Source organism: Canis lupus, chromosome 2 (assembly GCF_048164855.1).
Source record: "Canis lupus baileyi chromosome 2, mCanLup2.hap1, whole genome shotgun sequence".
Lineage (NCBI taxonomy): Eukaryota > Metazoa > Chordata > Mammalia > Carnivora > Canidae > Canis > Canis lupus.
The window spans coordinates 45,314,573-45,324,352 of record NC_132839.1 but is presented as its reverse complement, the minus strand read 5'-3'; the positions used below and the strand labels follow the sequence as shown (position 1 = coordinate 45,324,352).

General features: G+C 39.7%; 1 long non-coding RNA gene across 1 annotated transcript; it reads left to right on the top strand.

The window, feature by feature from the left end:
• Positions 1-3,021: 3,021 nt before the first annotated feature.
• On the top strand, positions 3,022-8,912 carry LOC140610164 (uncharacterized). The gene is made up of 3 exons (XR_012011936.1): positions 3,022-3,161; positions 7,056-7,138; positions 8,765-8,912. It is a non-coding gene; the product is annotated as an uncharacterized lncRNA (long non-coding RNA).
• Positions 8,913-9,780: the final 868 nt, after the last annotated feature.

Sequence of the window (9,780 nt, the reverse complement as noted above, 5' to 3'; positions counted from 1 at the left end):
CGGCTGGCTGTTAGGCATTTTAAATATCCCCCCTGAGCCCTAACCTCACCCCCTTTCTCTTCTTGTCAGCTGGAATGTCTCAGAGCTGTCAGAAGCTTGTTGCTTATTGATGTTTCCGTGTGTTTTATGTCTTTTCTGAGATATGACAGGCCCTGACACAGTGCTGATTTCAATCAGGCTGCTTCTAGAGAAGCCTAAGATTTTTAGTTGCACAATCCACGTTTCGAGCATACTTCAGAGGCCTCTGTCTAATGAAAATGTTTCAGGAGGCCGAAATAAAGGCCCCGTGCTCAAACGAGCAGCAGCTGAGGAATTCACAAGGTTTGAAAAAACACGTGTGTACGTGCACGCACACACACGCACGCACACACACAAACACACACCCCATAGTCACCCCTCCCCCGCCCCTGCCTTTTGTTATAAGAAAAGCAAGAACAGAAAGTGACCTCTGGAGGCAAAGGTTGTGACACTGAATCAAATCCCTTTAGACCTGAACTGACAGGCTAGGCCTGGCTTTAGATTACGTTATCACATCTTAGAACGAGGCTTGTATGTACCTCAGGATTCTCTACATGTAAAGAGCTGGCGATTTTACCCCTGCTGCCCTATTAAGTCAAGTTCTGATGTCCTGTCGAGAATGAAAGCTTATCACACAGAGGGGTGGATAAAGGCGGGGTGGGGGTTGGGGGTGGGGGGAGGGAACAACCAGAAATGGAAATAAAATGTGTTGCTGGTAGAGCCCTCATTTCTGTTATTTATAAGGCTGGCCATGTGGAGATGAAAAATATTAGAAAAGGATTATTGGTGAATCATATATGATTTCCTGAAACTTATATAAACATCTCATTTTGTAACGCATCGGTGGGATTTCAAGTGAGGCAAAGGACAGACTCTGGATACCAAAGAAGTTTTATAGAACCAGCCTCAGCAGGTGCATTCAGAGGCCACCATCAAATTCACTTCCAGAAACAGGAGCAAGAGTGTAGGATAGTTTTGTGTACACGTCTGGCAAGTTGTGCAAACTTGATTTAGTCAAATGATCGATCTCCTTGTGTCTGTTTCTCCAGTCGAAAATAGGCACACTCACATCTTATATTTGTGGGGAGAAGGGTGTCATTTCATTATTGGTCTTTGGGGCTTTAAAAGTCAAGCAATTGGCACAAGCTTCTAAGAAGGTGATAAGGCTCCAATGATAAGGAACAGAATAAAAAATTCCCAGTGACTAGTGTCTTGCTTTTTTACATGACAATGTACCCCCTTGCTGATCTGCAATTAATGGAATTAATGGTTGTGGTATGACTCAGGACTTTTAAGGAAAAAAAAAAAAACCCCTTGAAGGAAAAAGATTATAATATTGGGCCACATTGTCTGGAATGAAACTATTTCTTGAAGGATAAATATCCAGAGGGAAACAGGCATTAATCAGACATTCTCAAAAAAGTTATTATTTTTTTTTTGGATTAATTCCTTTTTTTCTTTGCTCCAAACTGGAAGATAAGTCCTATTGGAAATGTTCTTTTCCCCGATTAATCGACATTACAAATGCAAAATGCTTGACTCCTACAAAAGCCTTCAATGAATATTATTTCCTTCTCTCATCCCCTCTTTGTAGAAATGTGATCATTTTGCACTTGTTATGTTTCCAAGTCAGGTTCTTTACTGCACTAAGAGTTTTAGTGGTTTTACCTTAAAAAAAAAAAAAAAAGCCAAACAAAATCCCTTCCCAAAAAAACAACAGATCCTCTGCCTCCAAGCCACACTGAGTGAAAATGACCACTAAAAAAAGTGCTTTTCTACCTCCATTCCATTTTTAAAATGTTATGATATTTTTAACAATATTAATATAATAACAGTAGCATGTGTTTATTGGGTTAGTCTGTATTTTATGACTTAGTATCGAATTTATGGCTTGTTTCTACAGTACTGTCACTATTAATTTTTGTTCCCATTTTTTTCATCAGCTAGAACATTGTCATAGGACTATTGCTTGCTCGTGATAAGCAGCCTCTGCTGTTATTATTTTAGGTCTGCTTATCAACAGTCAACACATCTCCCCAAATTATTTTTTTTTTTAGAAAAACTATGTTATCAATTTAACCCGTTGGTCACCAAAGGGACTCTTCCTTCCAGCCACTCATAAGGATTCTGGCATGCTGCTAGGCGGTGAAGTCGGAGAATCAGGAGGGAAGTCAGAAAGAGCTGTCACTACAAAAATACCACAGGAGGTAGAGAAGGCCTTCACAGTATGACTTTAAGATAGAAATTGATATCGGTCCTGACTCCTGACCCCACCCAGGGAAACTGCAGCCCGGGAGTCAAAGCTGCTACTGCCCCTTGGAAGGGCTGGTTGAGAGAGAGAGAGAGAGAGAGAGACTGGCCGGGAACTCCCAGAGATCATGGGCCTGCCAGCCTCTCTGAAAATGACTGCCAATTTGGCCTAGTCTCAGCTGACTGCATGCCCAGGAGGGAGGGAATGGCAGTAATAAAGCAGTTTAGTGGAGAAAGATATTGCTTCAAGCTCCCAAGGCTTCCAGTCTATTTTATGACAACATTATTCACTCACACATCCATACAGATACACACACACACACACACTCAAATGTACAGACATGTGAACACTCATATGATAATCAGGATCGATTGATCGATCTATCTATCTATCTACCTATCTATCTAAAATCTTTTGGGCAGAGGATGATTTATGCCCGTAACAGAAATGCTATAGTTTAAAGTTAAGATTCAAATTATCCCAAGAGTGGTAGAACACTTCAGAGTTTTCTTCCCGGAATTAAATAATAGGAAAAGCCACACTTGGATGAAGACTGGGATTCTGTTGTCAGCCCCATGGCTCACATCCTGGACAGTTCTCTGTATCTTACCCTTTCCCTTACTTGGGAGGGGCATTTGGCTCACAAAGATGGTGTAAAGGTTAGAATTCTGAGAATCCTTTGTGACTTCAGAGAGTGATGATACCCACACAATACAAGTTCATATTCATATGTACAATGTGTTACAGTATAGAATATATATATGCACAACTATCATGTCAGAGTAATAGCCTAAAATTAATTACACTCTACTAAAATTTGCCATTTGAAAATATCCATGCTTTTAAAAAAAGAAAATTCTATGATTCTAAAAATCCACAGAAGAGGAAACAGGTAATGGCTAGAGAGAATTTTAATTTTGTATGGTAGCTCCCATTTTTGGAGCAAATAGCAAAACTGAATTTCAGCACTATACTGGGAAAGGATGCCATGCTTTACAAAAAGCCTGAAGAATTGAATTACACTTGCTATAGTAAGAAATATTCCTCAAGTGCCTGGGATGGTTACGCATGTGTTTGGGCACTGTGCAGTTCTCACCCAGATGGGCAGAGGAGTCGTTGTCCCCACTTTATGGAGGAGAATATTAAGGCTAGCAAAGTTAAGTAGCTCACCCACAGCCATGCAGTCAGCCAACGAGAGCTGAAGTTTTAATTCAGACGTTCAGATGTTCTGCCTCTAGATTTGTTAAGCTTTGTAAACCCGTTGTATAAACAAACCTCTGTAAGTTGGGGCTCTTTATAGCAGAATTTTATTATGTGAGTGCCCAGAGAAACCTTACATATTTTGTGCACATTTCCAGTAGGAGTACAATTATTAAGAAATTAAAATAATAATACCAGCTGACACTACATAGACGAAAATAAATTTTGTGGTAAAGATGCCCCTGTAGCATCTGTTGGGCATGCAGTCTCTAAGAGACAGGGAGACTGAAGCTATCTCTAATCCATTTTACGAGTGGGATCATTTCTCTTCACACTTTCTATAAACTGAGATTTAAATGTAAAGATTTGATCTCACAATTTTTAAGGGAGATAATCCAGTCTTTCCTCTCTTGTGAAAGTAACAGCATCTACAATTGACTAATTATAGGGAGAATTGGGCATTCCATGAAGATTAAGGGCAAGCAGCTAATTACACCCACAAGTGGCTAACAGCAGCTACAATTAGCTGTTTATAGGAGCAATTATTGGTGTAGCCAATTTTGTACCCCAAAATAATTACAGGTGCAAAATCTCACATGCCGTTAGGAATGTTCTCTTTGAAAATGCTGGCCTTATGGGTGCAGATTTCTCCATTCACTTGCCTACATAGAGAAATAACCAGAGAGGTCTAAAATGTGAAGATGCCAAAATGTGACCAATTCTAAAGCTATGTTTAATAAATCTATTTTTGTGCTGGAAAAAAACTGTAATTAATTTACCTCGTATGCTCTATTAGCAGTTGAAGCATTAGACAAATAGAACATTAGAGAAGGCTTATAGGCATGTTTCCTTTATACTTGCTATGTAGCAACATATATAACATATTCTAAAATAAGATCAAATTACAACATATATTAAAAGTGTTACTGTGCAAATTCTGGGTTTATTAAGTTGATCTCAAGTCTGTATTCATTCATGTACTCAATTAATAAATGTTTCTGGGATTCCTAACATATTCTTGTATTTTTGGATGTGCAGACTTGAAAGAAAATGCACCCATGGCCAATTCTTAACTTTCCCAACTTCTGAGGCACCTGGGTGGCTGGCTCAGTGTTGAGCATCTGCCTTTGGCTCAGGTCGGGATCCTGGGATGGAGTCCCCCACCAGCATCCCCGCAGGGAACCTACTTCTCCCTCTACCTATGTCTCTGCCTCTCTCTGTGTCTTTCATGAATAAGTAGATAAAATCTTTAAAAAAACAAAAAACAAAAACTTTCCTAAGTTTCTAAAATTTATTCCTGCTCTGGGCATCCTAGAAATAGAAATATGGTCACAGTTCATTTTTTAGCTCAGAACTGAAGCCATTTTTTTTTTAAACTACTCTTTGGTTTTTTTTTTTTTTAATTTATTTATTCATGATAGTCACACGGAGAGAGAGAGAGAGGCAGAGACACAGGCAGAGGGAGAAGCAGGCTCCATGCACCGGGAGCCTGACGTGGGATTCGATCCCGGGTCTCCAGGATCGCGCCCTGGGCCAAAGGCAGGCGCCAAACCGCTGCGCCACCCAGGGATCCCAGAACTGAAGCCATTGACACAATTATCTTAACATCTCTCCCCCAAATGAGATGTACACCTCCATCCCTAAATAAACAACAAACTACAGAACACTGAACAATCACCACTGGATTTCACAAGTTTTCTATTTGGCTCCCAAATTATGTAATAATACGATTTAAAAAGAACAATGGCTATAATTTTATGTTTTTATATATCAAGAGTTTCTCAATAAAACAAAAAACTAGAAGAAAAAGTAGTTCCGGTTGTGGTATTATTCCATTATGGATTATTTTATCTTATTTTTATTTATTTATTTTTAAAGATTTTATTTATTTATTCATGACACACACACACACACACACACACACACACACACAGAGACAGAGACACAGGCAGAGGGAGAAGCAGGCTCCATGCAGGGAGCCTGACGTGGGACTCGATCCCGGGTCTCTAGGATCACGCCCTGGGCTGAAGGCGGCGCTAAACCGCTGTGCCACAGGGGCTGCCCCAATATGGATTATTTTAATCATTTCCTGAAGTTATAGTGCAGGCATAAAACGATCTGTTCTGAGTCAATCATGAGGCATTATTTTAAGTTCTAATGCTCTCTGATTTTGAAAAACCAAGCTTGGAAGGCAAGCAGGAGAGTTAATGAGATTGTGACTTATTCATGACTGTATTTCCAGAAATGAATGAAACACATGAAAATTCCAAATCTTCTTGGTTGAATCATCTACAGATACTATTGCTTGATTAGCAAACAGGGTTATTTACAAGTAGAGAAAGGAATTTAAGGTAGGAAAACAGAATGCTTAGTCTGAATAGAGCCACAGAGCCATGATCTTGATGGTCACCGCAGAACTTTTGAATCCTGACTGTGCCTCTAATTTCTCTCTCTGACCTCTGGCAAGGTATCTTCATCCAGGAGCAGCAAGATCAATTTCTGGCCAGACTTGAGTTTGAATCCCAACACCACGACTCACTAGCTTTCCATAACTGCCTGCAGAGTTCCTCAGCCTTATAGAGACTAGTTTCCTGACCCATAAACCCCCTAAAATAGAGACAAGAATCTTTTCTTCATGAGGAGGTTGTCCTTAGAAGTGAAATAATGTATTTCATTACTATCCTTTCTTTTTAAAGATTTTATTTACTTATTAGAAAGAGAGAGAGAGAGCGCGTGTGTGTGCCCGTGAGTGGCAGGACGAGGGGCAGAGGGAGAGGGAGAAGCAGATTCCTTCTTAGTAGGCTCCCTACTAAGTAGTAGCCCCAAGTTGAGCCGGATCCTAGGACCCCTGAAATCAAGGCCTGAGCGAAAGGCAGACACTTAAGGGACTGAGCCACCCAGGCGCCTTTCATTATTGTCCTTCTTCTGCCTCCATAAATTAAGAGAGATGAATTTCATTATCTGTAACCTTAAAAACTGAAACAATAAACACCCTAAAATACTCTTGACTCACTTTCTCTCTTTATAAAATGTGATTCATCACACTGAATTCTACTTGGATCACAAGAAAAGATTCTAGATCTATTCATTCATTTAACAAATATTTATTTAGTAGAAAACTATCTAAAACTTAGATATGTTTAGATATCTAAGATATTTTAGATAAAGATATCTAACACTTAGAACACTTATTGTGCTTCTTACATATTTTAACCTTGACAACCATTCTTATGAGATAGGTACTTTCATGAGGCCCATTTTATAGACGTGAAAACTGAGTCACAGAGAAATTAAGTAACTTGGCCCAAGTCGCCCAAGTCATATAGTCTGAAAATGACAGAGCCAGGGTCTGAGCCCTATAGTCTAATACCATCTTCTCTCCTACATCCAGACTGCTCAGAGGTGGATCTAGACATTCAAAACCCAAACATTAGAAGAGCTGTCTCAGAATCTTTCTCTGCGTTGGAGAAAAGCAATAGCAGCTCTGCACAATGGGGAGATGGCCTATTGTGAGAAGGGCCTTTCTAAGCATAACACTCATTGCACCACCTTATTGTTCCAACTCATTTGTGATCTCTCTTTGCAGTAGGCTATGAATTCCCTGAGGCTCCTTCTCCACCTGTTTGCTGCACACCCGTGCCTGGTGCATGGGTACTTAATAAACACTTGGTGAGTGATAGAAACCATTCCAAGATGAGAAGCATTCTATCCTGCTGGAGAGGCTGGAAAAGCATCTTGTTTGTGAGCATAGCACAAGGACCTAACTACACTGGCGATACAGATGATATCTATACATGAGTAAGAAGTTTGCAGAATACGGCAGGCTGCCTTGTTCACTCTGGAAGTAAACTATGTACCTAATTAATTTAAAATATTGTTCCCTTTTAGGAGGAGCTCTGTATCTGTATTGAAAAAAAAAGGCTTTAGAACTGAAGAAAACATTCACTGAATTCTTTTTCTCAAGAAAAACTATGAATGCAAAATGTAGTGTCTTTCTCACACGTATATTAAAACAGTCAGGATATGCATTAATAGAGAGATTGGTGAGAAGCCAGGGAATCTTTGACTCTCTTAACTGGAACTTCCACCATGAAATTCAGTGTGGTTAAGTTAGGTTTGGCAGGAGTTTTTCACTGCAGCTTTCATGGAGATAAACATATAATTCGCAACAACGCTAGTTTATATGTCTGGTTTCCCACATCAAATGAACCTTGGATGTATCAGAGATCAGCTTTGAACTCCTTTCCTTGTATGTAAAGTTAGGAACTTTCAGAATCAGGTTTGGGACTCTACCCAGAAAAGATTGGACTGTAAAATCAGGATTAAGCCATCAAAACAGAATCTAGTTACTAGAAATCCAGCAAACATTCTGTTGTTTTCTAAACAGAAGAACTGTCCCATGAAGCTAGAAGCACTTTTAAATTCGATCTTGAGTAGTGATCTCCTAAAAATGTATATATCTAGGGAGAGATAAGAATGGCAATGAACTTGTTTAAATTGTGGAGATCTTTAGACAGCCATGTAATTATTACCTACCTGCAAATTGGTATGCTGATTTGCATAACAAAACCAGTGGAGAACCCTTAGAACTTGTGACTTGAAAACTAAATGTCATATTCATCAATAATATAAAATGAGTACAAATACATCTGGTTTTTTATTTTTTTTTCTTTTTAGAGAGAGAAAGATAGAGATCATGCACGAGTAGGGGGAGGGACCAAGGGAGAGAGACAGAATCTTAAGTAGGCAGGCTCCACACCCAGCACAGAGCCCAATGTGGGGCTCCATCTCATGACCCGGAGATCATGACCAGGGTGAAAATCAAGAGTCAGAGTCTTAAACTGCCAATCCACCCAGGTACCCGTACTTAATATTTTTAAAAATTAGGAAAGAAATAGGTACCAATTTGATCTGAATTACCAGTAGTGATTGGAGATGCCAAGAAGATTCTCTCTTCTTGCCAAATATCTTTTCCGAGAAATGTGGCTTGTACTTGATCTCCATGATGTGCAGGGACCTCTCTCTAAGGGTTTTCCCAGAAAAGCCAACTCCTGAGACCCTTTACACTCTTTTCTTTCAACTCTCGGATCTCAGGAGTCTAGAAGTGATGAACCCAGAGCCCTGGACCACTGTTTGAGGCTCTAACACACCCCAAGTAAAGACCAGTGCTACCTTTGTGGTAAGGCATGGTTTTGATACTCAAGAGTGAGGTTCTTCATTAATGACCATGGACCCCATTTCCAAGGAGTCCAACAAAATCATGTGCGTACAGTCAAGCTGTTCTTCTATTTTCAGAGACATCCATCATGCACAGAATATGAAGACTCCCTATTTTAAGAGGCTTCACCAAGAAGAGGCACCAACTGTACTTTCAAGAGTGTATTCTGGATAAATGTTAAAAATAATAATACCTAAAGTAAATAACAAACAAATAAAAATAATTAAAAATACAAAAAGAAATTCTAGAGTAAGCATTTCTAAGAAATGTCAGTAACTATGCACGAGGTTTTTAAAATATCATTTTAATAAAATTGTTTAAGAATTTGTTTTGGAAAAGTGAAACACGTTGCAATACCGACTTGCATATGGACCTCAGGGTTCGACTAGTTTTTGTGAGATGAACTGGAGCATTTTGGGGTAGCGTGTGTTTCTTCCGATGATGTGCTCCTCCTATGCATGTGTATGGTGCCACATTTCCATCTTAGCTCCTTGTTGATTGAGTGACTGAACCTCAGCTGATTCTCATTTTGGGCTCATATTTTTCTGTTGTTCTGTCTTGCTCCTGGTTCAATCCCCCACTGCCCACAGCTGTTTGGCCTAGGGAATGTCAACATAGTCACTCTCTGCCCAAACTAGAACAATCAGGAGAATTGCCCCCTAAATGTATGGGGGCTTTCCAACATCAAACAAAATTTGTTTTACAATTTTGGGTGGCACATATCTTCATGCCCTGGGTGGAGAGAATTCCCATCTAAAATGAGATATTTTAACTTTTCCTGCAGAAAAGCAAAATACAGATATTGCCTGGGTGGGAGGGAACCCAAGACTTTTCAAAGTCCAAGAGGTTCCTAGCTGAGTTTGACTTAGGATTTCCAGTATGGGTAAGATTCTCTCTACAAGGGTGGGTTAGAGTAGGTTTACAGCTTCTCCCTCCAGGAGATAACCCAAAACTCGAACAATCTAACAAGAGATATGATCATATCCTCAACCCTGACCTGTGCTTAAAAAATGTCATGGTTATCCACTGCCATTAATTCCACAATATGGAATACAAGGTCATTCACAATCTTGCCTCTACATGGTTTTAGTCT